This window comes from Balaenoptera musculus, chromosome 16 (genome assembly GCF_009873245.2).
Source record: "Balaenoptera musculus isolate JJ_BM4_2016_0621 chromosome 16, mBalMus1.pri.v3, whole genome shotgun sequence".
In the NCBI taxonomy this organism is placed as follows: Eukaryota; Metazoa; Chordata; class Mammalia; order Artiodactyla; family Balaenopteridae; genus Balaenoptera; species Balaenoptera musculus.
This window is the reverse complement of record NC_045800.1, coordinates 32544129-32558497: the sequence shown is the minus strand read 5'-3', so window position 1 is coordinate 32558497 and position 14369 is coordinate 32544129. Positions and strand designations below refer to the sequence as shown.

The window sequence follows — 14369 nt, the reverse complement described above, 5'->3', positions numbered from 1 at the left end:
CTGAGCCAAGCAAAGCAGGTGGGCTCTCTTGCCTCCCAGCCAGTCCTGCCAGTGGCAGACTCCCTCCGGCCTCCCCCCAACTCCCCCACCCCTCCTTTGCTTCTGAGGAGCCCAAAAGCCACAGGAAGACACTCCTGAAAACCATGCATGTTGCCATGGGCACCACCAATCAAAGGCTCCTGGGCAGTTTAATTTTTTAAAGAGAGTGTTAAATATTTTACATCTTCTAACAGCGTGGCTTCTTCCTTGCCTACAATAGAAGGAAAACCCTATACTCCTTGAACTAAGGGTTTATGCAAAATAAACACCAATCTGCAAGACAGTCCAAGGAGGTGCATACCCACGGTCAAGGGCATCCTCTGGGTGCTCTGGTTGCCCAGGTGTATGTTCCTTGCGAGAGCAACCTGGACAATCCAGAAGCACAGCCACAAAACCTCTTCCCTACTGGAGCTCTTCTGACCCCAAGAAGGGAAAATTATTTACAATGATGCTTCAGGTGAGTGTTTAAATAGCCCATGACTTTAATAATTAAAGATAAAACCAAGACTGTGGGTTGTAATGCAGGCTGGCGGGCTGTGGAGCCTCCTGCTGCAGCAGCTGTCTCGAAGAGGAGCCGTATCTTCTATCAATGCTCAGGCATGACTAACATTTCCCAGTTCCTAGGGGTCCTCGCCCCCTCACACCTGCCGGTGCTGGCTCACTACTGCACCACGTCCAACTAAAGGCCCCACAAAGCAAAAGCGAAATAGTCCTAAAAGGCCCGAGGCCGTCTTGGCCCAGGCTCATGGGCCTGGCAGCCTAATCTTCAGCAACCACCACAAAACCCTGCGGAGGCCCTGGGCTCCCTCAAGTCCCAGCTCTCTCCAGCTACTCTATTTTCTGTCTCTGTTGGGACTTTGCTTTCTCTGGAGCCTGATTCATTCTGTCCTGCTTAAAGCAGCCCAGTTCCTACTTTTGCCTTGACTTCTCCCTCGAGATCCCTGGCTGGCTCTCAAGCCCACTGCCCAGGCCACTGGGGCGGCAACTCATATCTCCCAGATCCAATTCCAGCCTTTCTTACCTCATCCCTGGCTTCCAGATCCTGCCTGCTGTGCACACTGTCTATAAAGAGAGGCCCAAGCACAGACAGGTCAGCAGTATGTATGCTAGAGCAGTCTTGCAAAGACCCCCTAATAGCGACGTACCATGAAAATGTTCCCGTTTTCTCTCCTGTTAATTTGTTATCAGCAGCTACAACCCCTGACCGTCATTCTGTGTTTGTGGGAAACAGTCACCCAACACTGGATCTGCACTGACTAAAGACCAACTCTGAGCGGAGAACAACCTGCAAATGAACTGTCTATTCATTTACACATCAGACAAGGGAACTGCTCACATGCACAGCCTCCAGGTTCCACACACATTCCAGGGATTGGCGGTAACTGTTAGGATTGCACACGGTATGTCCTAGTGACGCTTCATACTGGGAGACCAAGCTCAAAGGTGGGCCTGCAGGCAGATGTTAATAATCGATGTACAAGGCATGATATAAATGAGTAATGAGTTTCCGCGTCCCCACCCATTTCTGTTACAACTGCCATGAGCTAGAACATCCCCACGATGATGAAAAGTCAAGGCCCAAATGGGAGTGAGATCGGCAGAGCAAAGTATAGGTTAAGGTACGGTAGTCAATACTCCTGTTTGTTGGTATTGGAACTCAGGCAGTACTTTTATGGCACGTTGAGAATCCAGGTTGCCAGGAACAGACTGCTCACAGGTCATTCCTGGGTCGATCTGACTTCTCAGGTCCTGGGTCGATCTGACTTCTACACACCTGACTTCTCAGGTCCACCGCTGGCCTCTCTCTACTACCTGCCACATGGGTGATGCATGTCTAGAGTGTCCTCACTACCCCCATGCCCCACATACTTTGTCCCACTGTAACCTTCCTACTCAAAACCCAAAACAAACTTGAATGCCTGCCAGGGAACAGCCCAGCCCTCTGGGTGTTAATGAGGAAATAAACTCCAGGAGGGCGGGGCCTATGTCTACATTGTTCACCAGCATTTGTTTAACAAGTGAAATGAGACTGTGGCTATTGAAGCACTTCTTAAACAAAAGATCCACGTGCAAGCAGGGATTCACCTCTCAAACGGGGCACCATCCCATCCCTGGGGCTAACAGCAGAGCTCTCTTTCTCCTCATCCAGCAAAATGGGCACCTCTGGAACACAAAGCTACGTTACATGGACCTGCTTGCAGGACTGAGCAATGGTGGGAATGCAAATCACCAAGGGATAGAAACCGCCAAGAAAAGACCAGGATCCAACCGCGAAATGGCCTGGGCTCTGTCCCTTCTCCCTTCTGCACTTCTCTGGCACTTCCCTCTGCTCCACAGGGGTAATGGCAAACATCTCTGACCTTATCCTTCCAAGGTGTAGATGTCAGCAGTGGGGGGAGAGGGGAGGAATGTTTGGGGACCAGAGAAACGGCTGTGGGTAGAGGCAGACCAGGAGGAAGGAGACATCAAAAGGATTCTTGTTCCCAGTACCAGTGACCAGTACTGGAGCTGGGAGGGCTTCGCGAACACACTGGCATTTTCACATCAGCTCACGTGACCGAAGCAGCCCCTGGCTTAGACATACTCAGTTATGTGTCCCTCTCCAGGTGGTCAGTCAGCTCTACAAACACAGCTTTGCCTGCCAATGTTCTTTTTCCACTCCATGGTCTCCTGTTTGAAAATGCCCCCTTGACTCTGCCAGTAACTTTTGTCCCCTTTTCATTCTCAATACAGCAACCAGCATTACTGAGTGATTACTATGTGTCAGGCACAGCTCTAAAGACTTACACAGTCCTGTGATGTAGGCACTACTGTTTTCTCCATTTTATAGGTGAGGCAACTGAGGTACAGACTAGAAACTTGCCTGAGGGAGCAGCAGAGCCAGGACGGGGGCCCAAGCAGCCTGAGCGCAGAGGTCACATCCCCCGTCACTCTGCTCCCCGATCTCACTTCCGAGAGAGAAGAGCCCAGCTCCAAGGTAAGAGGTCTGCTCCCAGCTCAGGCCCATCCAGCCACATGACCTTAAACAAATGGCTTTTCTGTGCCTCAGCTGCCTCGACTGTGAAACAAGGCTAATCACGGACGCCTGGTCTAGAAACAGAGACTCTTAGCTCTGCAGTCCAGCGTCGCCTAAGAGAACATCCTGAGATGATGGAAAGGTTCTCTCTCTGTGCTGTCCATGGGGCAGCTGCTAGTGTCATGTAGCTATGGAGCACTTGAAATGTGGCTAGTGTGACCGAGAAACTGAATTTTAAACTGTATTTCATTTTAATTAATTTAAACTTACATAGTCACATGTGGCTAGTGGCTACCATACTGGAAAGTTCAACTCTAGCCTATAAATTCCAGGATAAAATCCAGGATGGCAGGTGCCACTTCTCTTTGGTCACTGCTGTATTCGCAGAGCCCAGCATAGACCCCAGCCTATGGTTGGAGCTCAGTTAACTATTTGTTGAACAAATCAAAAGCAAAGGACTTTTCAGGTGCTCTAATATGACTTCATTGCCACCTAAGCATTGATTCTTCAGGTTCCCTGCCCAGTGGACATCTAACCTCAGCTTGCCCAGGAGCTCAGGCCTCCCAAAGCAGTACGAGAGGGAGCAGCTCTCAAGATGAAAAGCTACGGAGACAAATCTTCTAAAAGTTCTACAGAGCTAAACTAGCTCTCTGAAATTTCTACTTACTAGTCCTGGCACGCTAGCTCACAGGTCTGGGAAAACCAAAGTAAGTTATGAAACAGCCCTTAAACATTTTTTTAAGATTTTTTTTAATGTGGACCATTTTTTTAAAAAGTCTTTTATTGAATTTGTTACAATATTGCTTCTCTTTTATGTTTTGGTTTTTAGGCATAAGGGATCTTAGCTCCCCAACCAGGGATTGAACCCGCACCCCTGCATTGTAAGGCGAAGTCTTAACCACTGGACCACCAGGGAAGTCCCAGCACTTAAACGTTTTTAAATACAGGATTATATCTGTAAGTCACTTTCTTAGTTAGTATGAGTCCAATCCTAGTTCACTGTAAGGCTGGTTAAACAACTACATGACTGAGATCTGCGTGTGGGGAACAATCCTCCAGTGTCAGGGCTGTGGCCCAGGACTGCTATCTCCGCTGACTTAATGCATTCAATCTCCCCCTCCCCCCCTCCATAAGTGAGCCGCGGCGTACACAGCCAGTCTCCCAACGAGCGAGGCCCTATTCTCCAAGCAAGGTTTGGGGATCCTGGCAGAGCAACTCACGTTTTCATGTCTCCTTGATGTATTCTTTCTAAGTGCAAAAATCTAAGTTTCCATACATCTCCTATGAGCTGAGGACTGTGGCAGACCCAGGAGATACAAAGACAGCTATAATGTAAGCCCTCACCAGGGGCCCATATCTAGAAAGAGTAAGAGGTGAAATCTGCAGAGTATTACCCCGTGCAAGTTACTGAAGTACAATCAGGAGAAAGACATATAAACCAAACACCATCAACTCAGTGTGACACATGCCATAACAGACACATGTACAAAATACTGAACTAAAGAGATACCCGGAGGGACCCTGCGCCGTGCCTTGCACACAGCAGGCGCTCAGGGCAGTGAAATGAATCAAATCTTGACGAACAGCCCCTTTAAAGGCTGAGGAAACCACAACTCAGATGGGTTAAGTGACTTCTCAAGGTGACCCAAGTTGTTAGTGATGGGGCTGGAGATGGCACCTGGGCCTCATCACTCACCAGCCCAACAGTCTATAATCCGTCTCACGGCACTTCTTATCCGACGCTGCAGGGGGAGAGTGGCAGGGTCTGCCCGCTGCTTATTATTACATCCATCTCAGAATAAACAATGGATTTATTTTTGTACAACTGTATGCTGGGGATTCTTGAAATCTGAGGACCTGCTGTATGTATACCATCTTAGAAACATGCATCCAATCATTTAACAAACATTTCTTGGGAATATACTATATATCAGGCACCTGTTTAAAGGCTTGGATAAAGAGATGAAACGAACTTCCGGTCAGATCAGAACACCCACATTTATCTCTGCTCTCTCCCAGAACCCCACGAAAAGGCAGCAGAGGAATCTGTTTTTTAATGGAAAGGAGACGATGGCTGATGAGATATGTTAACAGAATTCTGGAAGAGACAGAGCCGATTGCCATGCGGTCGCTGGTTCAGGTTTCTGCTTCATCTGTTCTGCTGAGTGTAAGTAGGGGAGAAAACCACTGAACAAATGGTGACTTATGCCACAGGAACAGGAGAAGGCTCAGGAATGGGAGGCACCAAGGACTGTGAGGGGAGAAGCAGGAGGGGACTAGAAAGAGGGGAGCCTGCAGAAAGTTGGCGAAAGGAGCAAAAAGATGCCAGGGTCCCTCCTGCAATCTGCTCAGTCTGGTGACCTCCCTCCCTCGGCCAGCAAGAGGTGGAGGTTCACTGTTTAGGCAATTACACCAGAGACTCTCTGGATTCAGACACAGTTGAGGGAGAGACACAGCTGAGGGAGGTAGGGAGAAAGGGGGCAACTTTCCGAAAACAGATGGACTGAGTGAAGGTCTGCATACCAGACAGGGTACCCAGCCTCCTTCCCCATCAAGGCTCCCAGGAGGAGCAACAAACAGGCTATTACACCCCCAGGCACACTCCTCTCCAGGAAAACCCAACATTCCCAGAGAAAAGATCTATACGCACTGATATCTAGGTGTCCCCAGTGGAAGAAAGGGAGGCTCTCTACTGAATCACTGTACCACGAGGTTCACAAGCCCCTTTCTTGTCACACAGGTGCTCAATCAGCATTTTGGTCTCCACTCTTAAAATATAAACAGACAGTCAAGGATCAGCATGCATGGAAGGATGGTTCCAATGGGAAATACAGTAACCAAAAGAAGCAGAAAAAAGGGACTTGGAGGAAACAAAGACAATGCAGGGGAAGCAGAAAAACACCAAAAACAAAACACAACACATATAAGTGAGTTTATTGCACCCATGAAGTAAGAACAAGATGCTATTCGAAAATAAAAAGAAAAATGAGTCTTCAGAGAACTAGCAAATTCTAGAAAGTAAAACATGCAAAAATGTTTCAAGCAAAACCATGAAAGCATAAATTAAAAATTCAAAAGGGTTATTAAGGATAAAGCTGAAGATGTCTCTCAAAAGTAAAACAAGGGCTTCCCTGGTGGTGCAGTGGTTGAGAATCCACCTGCCAATGTAGGGGACCAGGGTTCAAGCCCTGGTCTGGGAGGATCCCACATGCTGCGGAGCAACTAAGCCCGTGCACCACAACTACTGAGCCTGTGCTCTAGAGCCCATGATCCACAGCTACTGAGCTCGCGTGCTGCAACTACTGAGGCCCGCGCGCCTGGAGCCCGTGCTCCACAGCAAAAGAAGCCACAGCAATGAGAAGCCTGCACACCGCAATGAGGAGTGGCCCTTGCTCTCCACAACTAGAGAAAGCCCGCGCACAGCAACGAAGACCCAACACAGCCAAAAATAAATAAATTTATAATAAAAAAAAAGTAAAGTAAAATGGAAAACAGTAAAAGATTTTAAAATTACAAACTTGACCCAGGATGTCCAACATCCAAGTAATAGGAGTTCCAAAGACAAAACACAAGAAAAGGGGAGAAAAGGAAATTAACAGAGAAAAATATAAGAAAATGTCCCCAAACTGAAGAATTTGAGTCTTCAGATCAAAGGAGCACACCAAGGAGCCAGCATAATAATTTTTAAAGCAAGAACAATCCAAATACAGGGAAAGAGAGAGGATCCTAAAACTTTCTGCAAGAAAAATGCAGGTTACCCATAAATGATCAAGAATCAGAATAGCATCCAAATTCTGACATCAATATTGGGACCTAGAAGACAGTGGAGCAATGCCTTCAAAACTAAGGGAAAACGGCTTTCAACCTAAAATTCTAGACAAATCAAACCACCAATCAAGTGTGAATGTATAATAGAATAAGAACAGTTCAGACATGCAAATTTGAGGTGATCAAGTTGTACAGACCCTCTCTCAGAAGCTCCTGAGGAATAAATCAAGAAATAGGAAACAGAGGATCCAACCCAGAGCAAGGTGAGGGACTCCCCATGATGAGTCATGCCCCAGGCCTAGAGGTCAATCAGCAGGGAATAAAGGTGAGGGATGGAGGCCTCTGGGAGGGAGGTCTCCAAGGACAAAAAGACTGTAGTGAAATAAAGAGGAACTTGTGTTATAAAACAGAGATATTTTAAAATGCCGTCAGAAACACTGGGAATTAGTAATAAGTACAAAGGAAACTAAATAGGAAAAAAAAAGCAATTATTAACTCAAAAAAATAAAAAAAGAGACGTACAAGAAAGGAAATTTCATTACAGTACAACTATAAGGCTCAGCCATGAACACTATTTACACAGTCAAAATAATATAAGCATTGACTATCGTTGTAACCAAAAACTGTGACATAACCACACTGGGAGGACATGAAGGAAGGGAAGTATGTGAGGAGGGGAGGAGTGAAGAGGGGAATAAGGGCTCCTCTAATCCATAGCAGGACAATAGCCGTATCAGAAGAAACAGCTAAAAGGGTTGGAAGTGACTATGGTAGACAGAATAATGGTCCCTCAAAGATGAAGATGCCCATATCCTAATCCCTGAACCCATAAGCACGGTACATGGCAAAGGGGAATTAAGGTTGCAAATGGAATTAAGGTTGCTAATCAAATGACCTTAAAACAGGGAGATTATCCTAGATTATCCAGGTGAGCCCAAAGTAATCACAAGGGTCCTTAAAAGTGGAAGAGGGACAGAGAAGGGAGTCAGGAAGATGTGACTATGGCAGAAGGTCAGTGATGCATGGGAGGGCTCAACCAGCCATTGCCGGCTTTGAAGATGTTGGAAGGGGGACATGAGCCAAGGAATGCAGGCGGCCTCCAGAAAGTGGAAGACGCAAGGAAGAGAATGCAGCCCTGCTACCATCTTGATTTTAGCCCAGTGAGACCCTTTTCAGACTTCTAACCCATAGAACTGTAATTTAAATTTGTGCTGCTTTAAGATACTACATTGGTGGTAATTTGTTCCTGCAGCAACAGAAAATCGTGTTCCGTGACTAACCCTGGGGAGTGGATCACCAGGATGAGGAGGAGTGACCCAGCTTTCTTTATAAGGCCTGCAGTGTTATTTGCCTTTTAAAACTATATATATATAAATATATGACTTTGATACAAATTAAGTTTTAAGTCTGATACAAACTAAATTTAATGTTAAAAGAGCTGAAACAAATTCTCTCTTGCCAGATCTCACCATCTGGTAGACAAGACAGGGAAACAGCTATTGCTGAAAGGCAAACACAGGAAGAAAACACCTCTTTGAGACATGAGGGCATCTGAAAGGAGTAGAAGTCAGTCAGGCAAAGGAGAAACAGGCCTTCCGGGGAGTGGACAAAGACCAGGGGGGCGTGTAAGAGTTCTGAATGACGGGACATCAGTGGGTCTGGCAGAGTCAGCAGGAAAGCGTGAGTGGGCAGGTCCCAGCACCACAGGTGTGACACCTGCCCCACTGCTGGCTTCTCTGGCTGGGGTCCAGGACCCGCTGTGCATATTTAGGGCAGGGGGTCCGGGACCCGCTGTGCATATTTAGGGCGGGCATGGACAAGCAAAGACCCCAGACAAACACAACATTTTCCTGGACCATCAACTGTAGTCAACAGTAAAGCATTTTAAATACTTTTATACTAAAACCAGAACAGATGTATTACAGAATACAAAACTCACATGAATTTTTTTTAAAATATTTATTTATTTATTTATTTTGGCTGCATTGGGTCTTGGTTGAGGCATGTGGGATCTAGTTCCCCAACCAGGGATTGAACCCAGGCCCCCTGCATAGAGAGCACGGAGTTTTACCCACTGGACCACCAAGGAGGTCCCCTCACGTGAATTTTTAACACAAAAACTGGAGACTTCAAGGCAACTTCTTGTTTGAGAGGCCCACTTTAGACACTAAACTATCTGCTGACCACTGAGCATCAAGACTCAGTCTTCTCTATAATTAATAAGAGTCAGAAGAAAGGTTAAAGCACCATAGCACGCACCCATCAAAGCACCCGGGACTTCATGCCAGCAACCTGTCAGCGGCTGCCTACACTCCCTGTGTCACACAAGATGTCCCTTGGGTCCCAACACGAATGGGAAAGTTGAGAAGCATCTCATTCTTTTCCAAAGGGGTCTGGGTCCTACTACTGCTGGATGAGTTAGATCTGCCTGGGGAAATAAAGAAAAACCACCACCCTGAACTTTTCCTACATGTCCTCTCTTGTCTCCCTCCCACCCGCCCTCTAAGCATTACCAGGATCACTGATAAAACCTCAGCTCCACCATCAGCACCTCCAACCCCTTACATTACAGGCCCCTGTTAGAGAATACACTGCAGACACTCTTTCCATGGAAGAAAGTCAAGAAATAGGGCACATCTCTTGGGAGAGGGTGTCCCTTGTGTCCACAAACAAGGGGGAAACTTTTTCTATTGTTGTAGCTGTTTTTGTTTTGAAAACAATAATATCCACGTGACAGTGAGCTGGGAAATTTTTTTTTCTGTAAAGAGCCACTACTGACCACAGAAGAGGAGTAGAGGAAAAAAAAAAAATCAATGGAAGGCCACACAGAAGTAAAAAGCAATTTAATTGGGTTTGGTTTGTTTGTTTTTTGTGTGTAAAACACATATACACACATTCAAAAAAGTGAACTCAACTGATTTCAAATTAAGAACAGAGAGGATGAGATTTTAATAACACAATAAATATATTAAAATACACTACAGAGCTATGTTATTGACAGTAAATAAAAGATGGAGGAGGAGGTCAAAGAAAAAGGTATAATAGGAGGAGAGAAAAAGAAGGGTAGAGCAGGGGGTGTGGGAAAAGAAGGATGGGAAGACAGCAAGATACAGGGACAGACAGACAGACATGAGTAACCATACACAAAAAGAGGGAACAACTAAAGGATCCACAGAAAGACTTCCTAGGCCAAAGTAAATTACGCTGTACATGGCCAGCTGTAGGCTTGGGCTATAGACTTCAAAGTATTATCACCTTTTAGCCTTGCCTTTGAATGGTTACTAATCTGGTTAACTACTGTTCACAGATCTTTAACTGCTCATTTAAACATTCTGAGGCTTAGCTCAGGTCATAGGCCGGAAACTCCCTCCAGATGAGCCACGATTCAGTAAATCAGTCATCTCCAATATCTCCTCTGAAAAGGGAGTACAAGAGACACTATCACACAAATCGCTATCTCATAAAATGTACAAAGCACCAATGAGAGTCAGTGGAGAAAATGCTGTTTGAATTCAAAAAAAAATTCCATGGAAAAATTTTTTTAGTTTTAAATTAAAAAAAAAAAAACTGGAACTTCAGCGGAATGGGTTCCCACCTCAGCATTCTCCAGCATCACTCCCGGCACATCTGACTTTCCACATGTTCAAGTTCTGCCTGCCCCACTGGCTCCAAAGGCCTGAGTTGGCCCTGAAACTAAATCAGCCTCCACCACACACTGCAATCTGAGGGTCACCAGAGAGATCCCAAGAGACTCCAAGTCAGTCCCAACCCTGGCCTGGACTCTGTGCACCCACCCCAACCCGTGTCTAAGCCAAGCCTCTCCTTACTTACTTCACTCTAAGGGCTGTAGAAATCTGCTATTTCACAGCTGATAAAGCCTCCCCCTTCCAGCTCCATCTCTTTTTCCTCCAAGCCTGGTGTCTGTGTTTTCCCCTTCCTCATCTGACCTGCCCCCAACCTCCTACCTGGTCTGTTTCCCCAACCTCTCCCTTCTACTGCCCCTAATTTCTCCTTGCTTTTCTCTACCGCATCTTAGTGTCATTTCTCTCAGAGGAAGAGGGGACTTAAGAGGTGTGTCTAGAACACAAGACCTAAAATTTATCCACCTGGGGTTTTTGCCCAGCTCTGCATCTTGCTAGCTGTGTGACCTTGAACAAATGGCCGAGCCACCCAACCCCTCAAATTCCTCAGTGAGGGGGGCTGAACCTGGCAATCACAGAGGTCTCTTCCAACTCTCAGGTTCTAAATATCTAAACATTCACCTGTATAACCATAAATAAAGCAGTGAGTTAAACATACACAGGGAGAGAGAATGAATTATAGAAACTCCCTTTCCTCAGCATTCTGTCACCCCACCTGGTCTCCCCAACCAACCACCCACACTGAGGGGCTGTGCCTCACTCTGGGCTGTTCTAGCTCTAAATTATTTAGATACAGCAAAACCTTACCAATCACACTAATCAAGGAACAGATGCATCTGAATCCAACAGAAGGCTGAGTCCTGGAATGTTTCTTTCGTGCCATCGAGTAATACTGTGAATTTAACATCAGCTTAGCAAAAAATCTAGAAATGCCATCACAAACTGTCTTGTGAATCTAAGAACAGTAATGTTGTCGGGAACCCTGGAAAACAATCTACCCCAAAGCCCTCCACTTTCCCAACAAGGACACAGGCCCAGAGAGCGAAAGCCACTAGCCCAAAGCCCAAAGCAGGTTGGAGCCTGGATCAAAGCCAGCTGTCCTGCTTTTGGTCCAGAGGACCTCCACCAAAGCTTTTTGATACCATCCGTTTCCTTTTTCAAGAGACAGATTAAATCCCAAATTACCAGGGAGTGCCCTCTACAGCAAATCTATTTCCAAGTCCAGGGGAGGGGCCAGAGCTAAGTTTGGATGGCCAGATGACTACTAATGCTGCCTAATACAAGCTATCTTTCCTGAACCCTGCCCATTCATTCTCTGCAAAGAAAACCCCAGACTGCTATCTATATGGGACTCTATTTTGGAGAGGGGAGAAGGGGAGAGCGGCACAGTTCTTTGTTCTGCCAGTAAGAAGCATCTGCTAGTCCTTTCCCACAACTCCTACCTCACCTCCCAATATTCCCAGTACCTTCGGAAAAGTTCACAGAAACTCGCCAACTAGAATAAAAGAAAGCAGGAGGTAACAGGAGGAAAGGGCCAACAGCAGGTGAGTGTCAAACGGATGGACGGTGACAATACCCTCCCAGCTCTTCGCCCTATGGGGAAGAAAGCATTTCTTTTCAGTTGTTAATACCCTGCGGGAAAGTCACCCGAGCTAGTTCAACTCAGCGCCCTCCAGCAGAGAAATGAGCTCTCTGCAACCCCTGGAGAACTAACCCTTTCCTAACCATCCACTCTAACAGTGCCCAGGGCAGAGGTACCAAAAGACCAACCCTCCCCTACCCTCCCCTCAGGCCAAGAGCCTGAAACATCAGAGCTTGGATGGCAAGGAGCTATTTAAGGCAGCATCAAGAGGGTGGGGCAGACAATTGCTGGCAGCATCCCCCTCCTCCACCGCTCCCTCACAGCCAACACACACACACACACACACACACACACACACACACACACACACACACCCCTCTCGCTCCACACACACCCATCAACCTCACCTGTCTCTAAGGGCTGGAGATCTGGAGTCCCCAAATGTCCAGCATATGTTTTCTGTCATTGAGGCTGCTGTCCTCATCTGCTGCCCACCCCACTCTTAATCCACTCCGTTCTCTTCAATCACAACCAAGCCACCTTTCCAATCAAAAACACAAAACTGAATCTAGAGGAGCTCACAAACCAAGGAGGGGGGCATGGAGACAAGCCCTCCCTGGCCTTCACTTAGGAGAGAAAAAGGGCGCAAGGGGTGGGGGGCGGGGGGTGATGTCAGAGGCCTGACATGCCAGACAGGCTCCATGATATCTCTAAATGAACCTCCCTCCTATTGACGGTGAAATCAATTCCGGCGATTTCAGCAGGTCGGCCCTGTGACAGGAGGGGCATCCCAGCGCTCAGTTTAAAACAAAAATCCAAAGGCTCAGCCAGAACATGCTGGGAAAATCCAGGGTCTGGATACAACGAGCAACGCTCAGTGGGATCCTTTCTGTTTTTATGTAGCAATGTAATAGCGTAATAAATTCTGTCTGCCTGAAGAAAGCATGCACTGGTGAATTTCAAAGCCATCTTACGACAGCGGATGCACGGGGATGCAGAATTCGACAGCACATTCCCCCGTGAACAAAACGTAATGATTTCAAGCCTCTTTCCCCCTCTATCTTGAATGGCGCTAGCGCTTATCAAGGAAGCCACCTCGGAAAGAAGCCAGAGGAGAGCCGGGGATGCCCCGGGAATTCGGAGAAAGGAGTTGTTTTCTGTTCATCTCGGTGAGGAACTGGCTAGCAAGAAGCTGCCAGTCACTCTGAGGGATGAAGGAGCACGGGCAGATGAGCAGGCACCGGCGTCCCCGAACACGGACACACACACAAACGTACCCGCTCATTCTGGCGGGTCCTAGGCCAGACCGGTAGTCCGTGCTGCCCTCCCGCCGCCCTCTCCTCCAGAGGGATGCTGATGAATGAACACACCTGAGATGCCTCCATCCTGCCGCTCGCTCCCTCCTTCCTCCTCTGGCTACTGCAGAGGAGCCTCTCCTCGGTAGTTTCACTTTACAGCGCAAACCCACGCGGGCTTTGATGTCTCCTCCACCCACCCATATTGCAGCCAGCCTGAAGCAGGCGGACATTCTCTCCTAGCAGAGGCCATGATCGCACGTACCCCCACCCACCAATAAAAACAAACAAAAAATTAAAAAAACAAAAACCTGGAATCCTCCAAAACCCCCGCACCCTGGGGAACTTTCCCTTTAAGACTGGGGATCCACCAAGCAGGCAGGAAGGAGGGTTCCGCCGAGGGGGACCACGGTGTTCCCCTTGACCACGGGGGATGCTCTGGGGGAGGGGGTCCCTCAAGTCCTTCCAACAGCTGGCCCTTTAAACGCGCCTCCTCCGAGCGTGGAACAAAGGCGCCGCCCGCGGGGGCCGGGCCTGCGCACGCCCCCGGCGCCGGCGCTGACAATCAGGCGAGCGCGGGCTGAGGGGCCGCTGGCGCGGACTTACCTTGCGGGTCTCCGGGCGGGCGGGCCGGCTGCGCGCGTCCTGCCCAACTCGCACTACACTCTGCAGTTGGCCCCGCTCTGTTTTTCTGGGACTCGGCGCTGACTTCACCGACACTCCGCGGCCGGCCAATGGGCTGCGGCGGCCGCCCCCTCATTAGCATGCGTCTGGAACCGTCCACTCCGGCGGCGCCTGGGCGGTGGGCGGTGCTAGGGGGCGGTGCCGGACCCGGCAGTGACAGGAAGGGGCGTGTGCGCCAATGGGAGGCGACGAGGCTCCCCGCCGCCCCGCCCCGCAGCATTGTGAACCCCGCGCGCGGGCCCGCGGATCTCCCGTCGAGAACGTGCGCCAGGTTCCAGTAACCCTTTCTGTCCCGGCCGGCCTCGGGCTGGGCGGGAGGCTGGCCCGGTGCTCCCTCTGATCTT

The 14369-nt window shown here is 48.3% G+C and overlaps 1 protein-coding gene across 38 annotated transcripts in view; it reads right to left on the bottom strand.

Moving 5' to 3' along the window:
- SORBS1 (sorbin and SH3 domain containing 1) overlaps positions 1–14008 on the bottom strand; it is a 241675-nt gene extending 227667 nt beyond the window's left edge. For 9 of the 38 annotated variants that reach the window (XM_036828984.1, XM_036828988.1, XM_036828990.1 and 6 more), the window contains exon 1: positions 13948–14005. The gene's annotated coding sequence lies outside the window, so the exon portion shown is untranslated. Of the gene's footprint in view, positions 1–13947 lie in introns of all 38 variants that reach the window. The other 29 variants (XM_036828998.1, XM_036828999.1, XM_036829003.1 and 26 more) reach the window with 9 other exon arrangements.
- Positions 14009–14369: the final 361 nt, after the last annotated feature.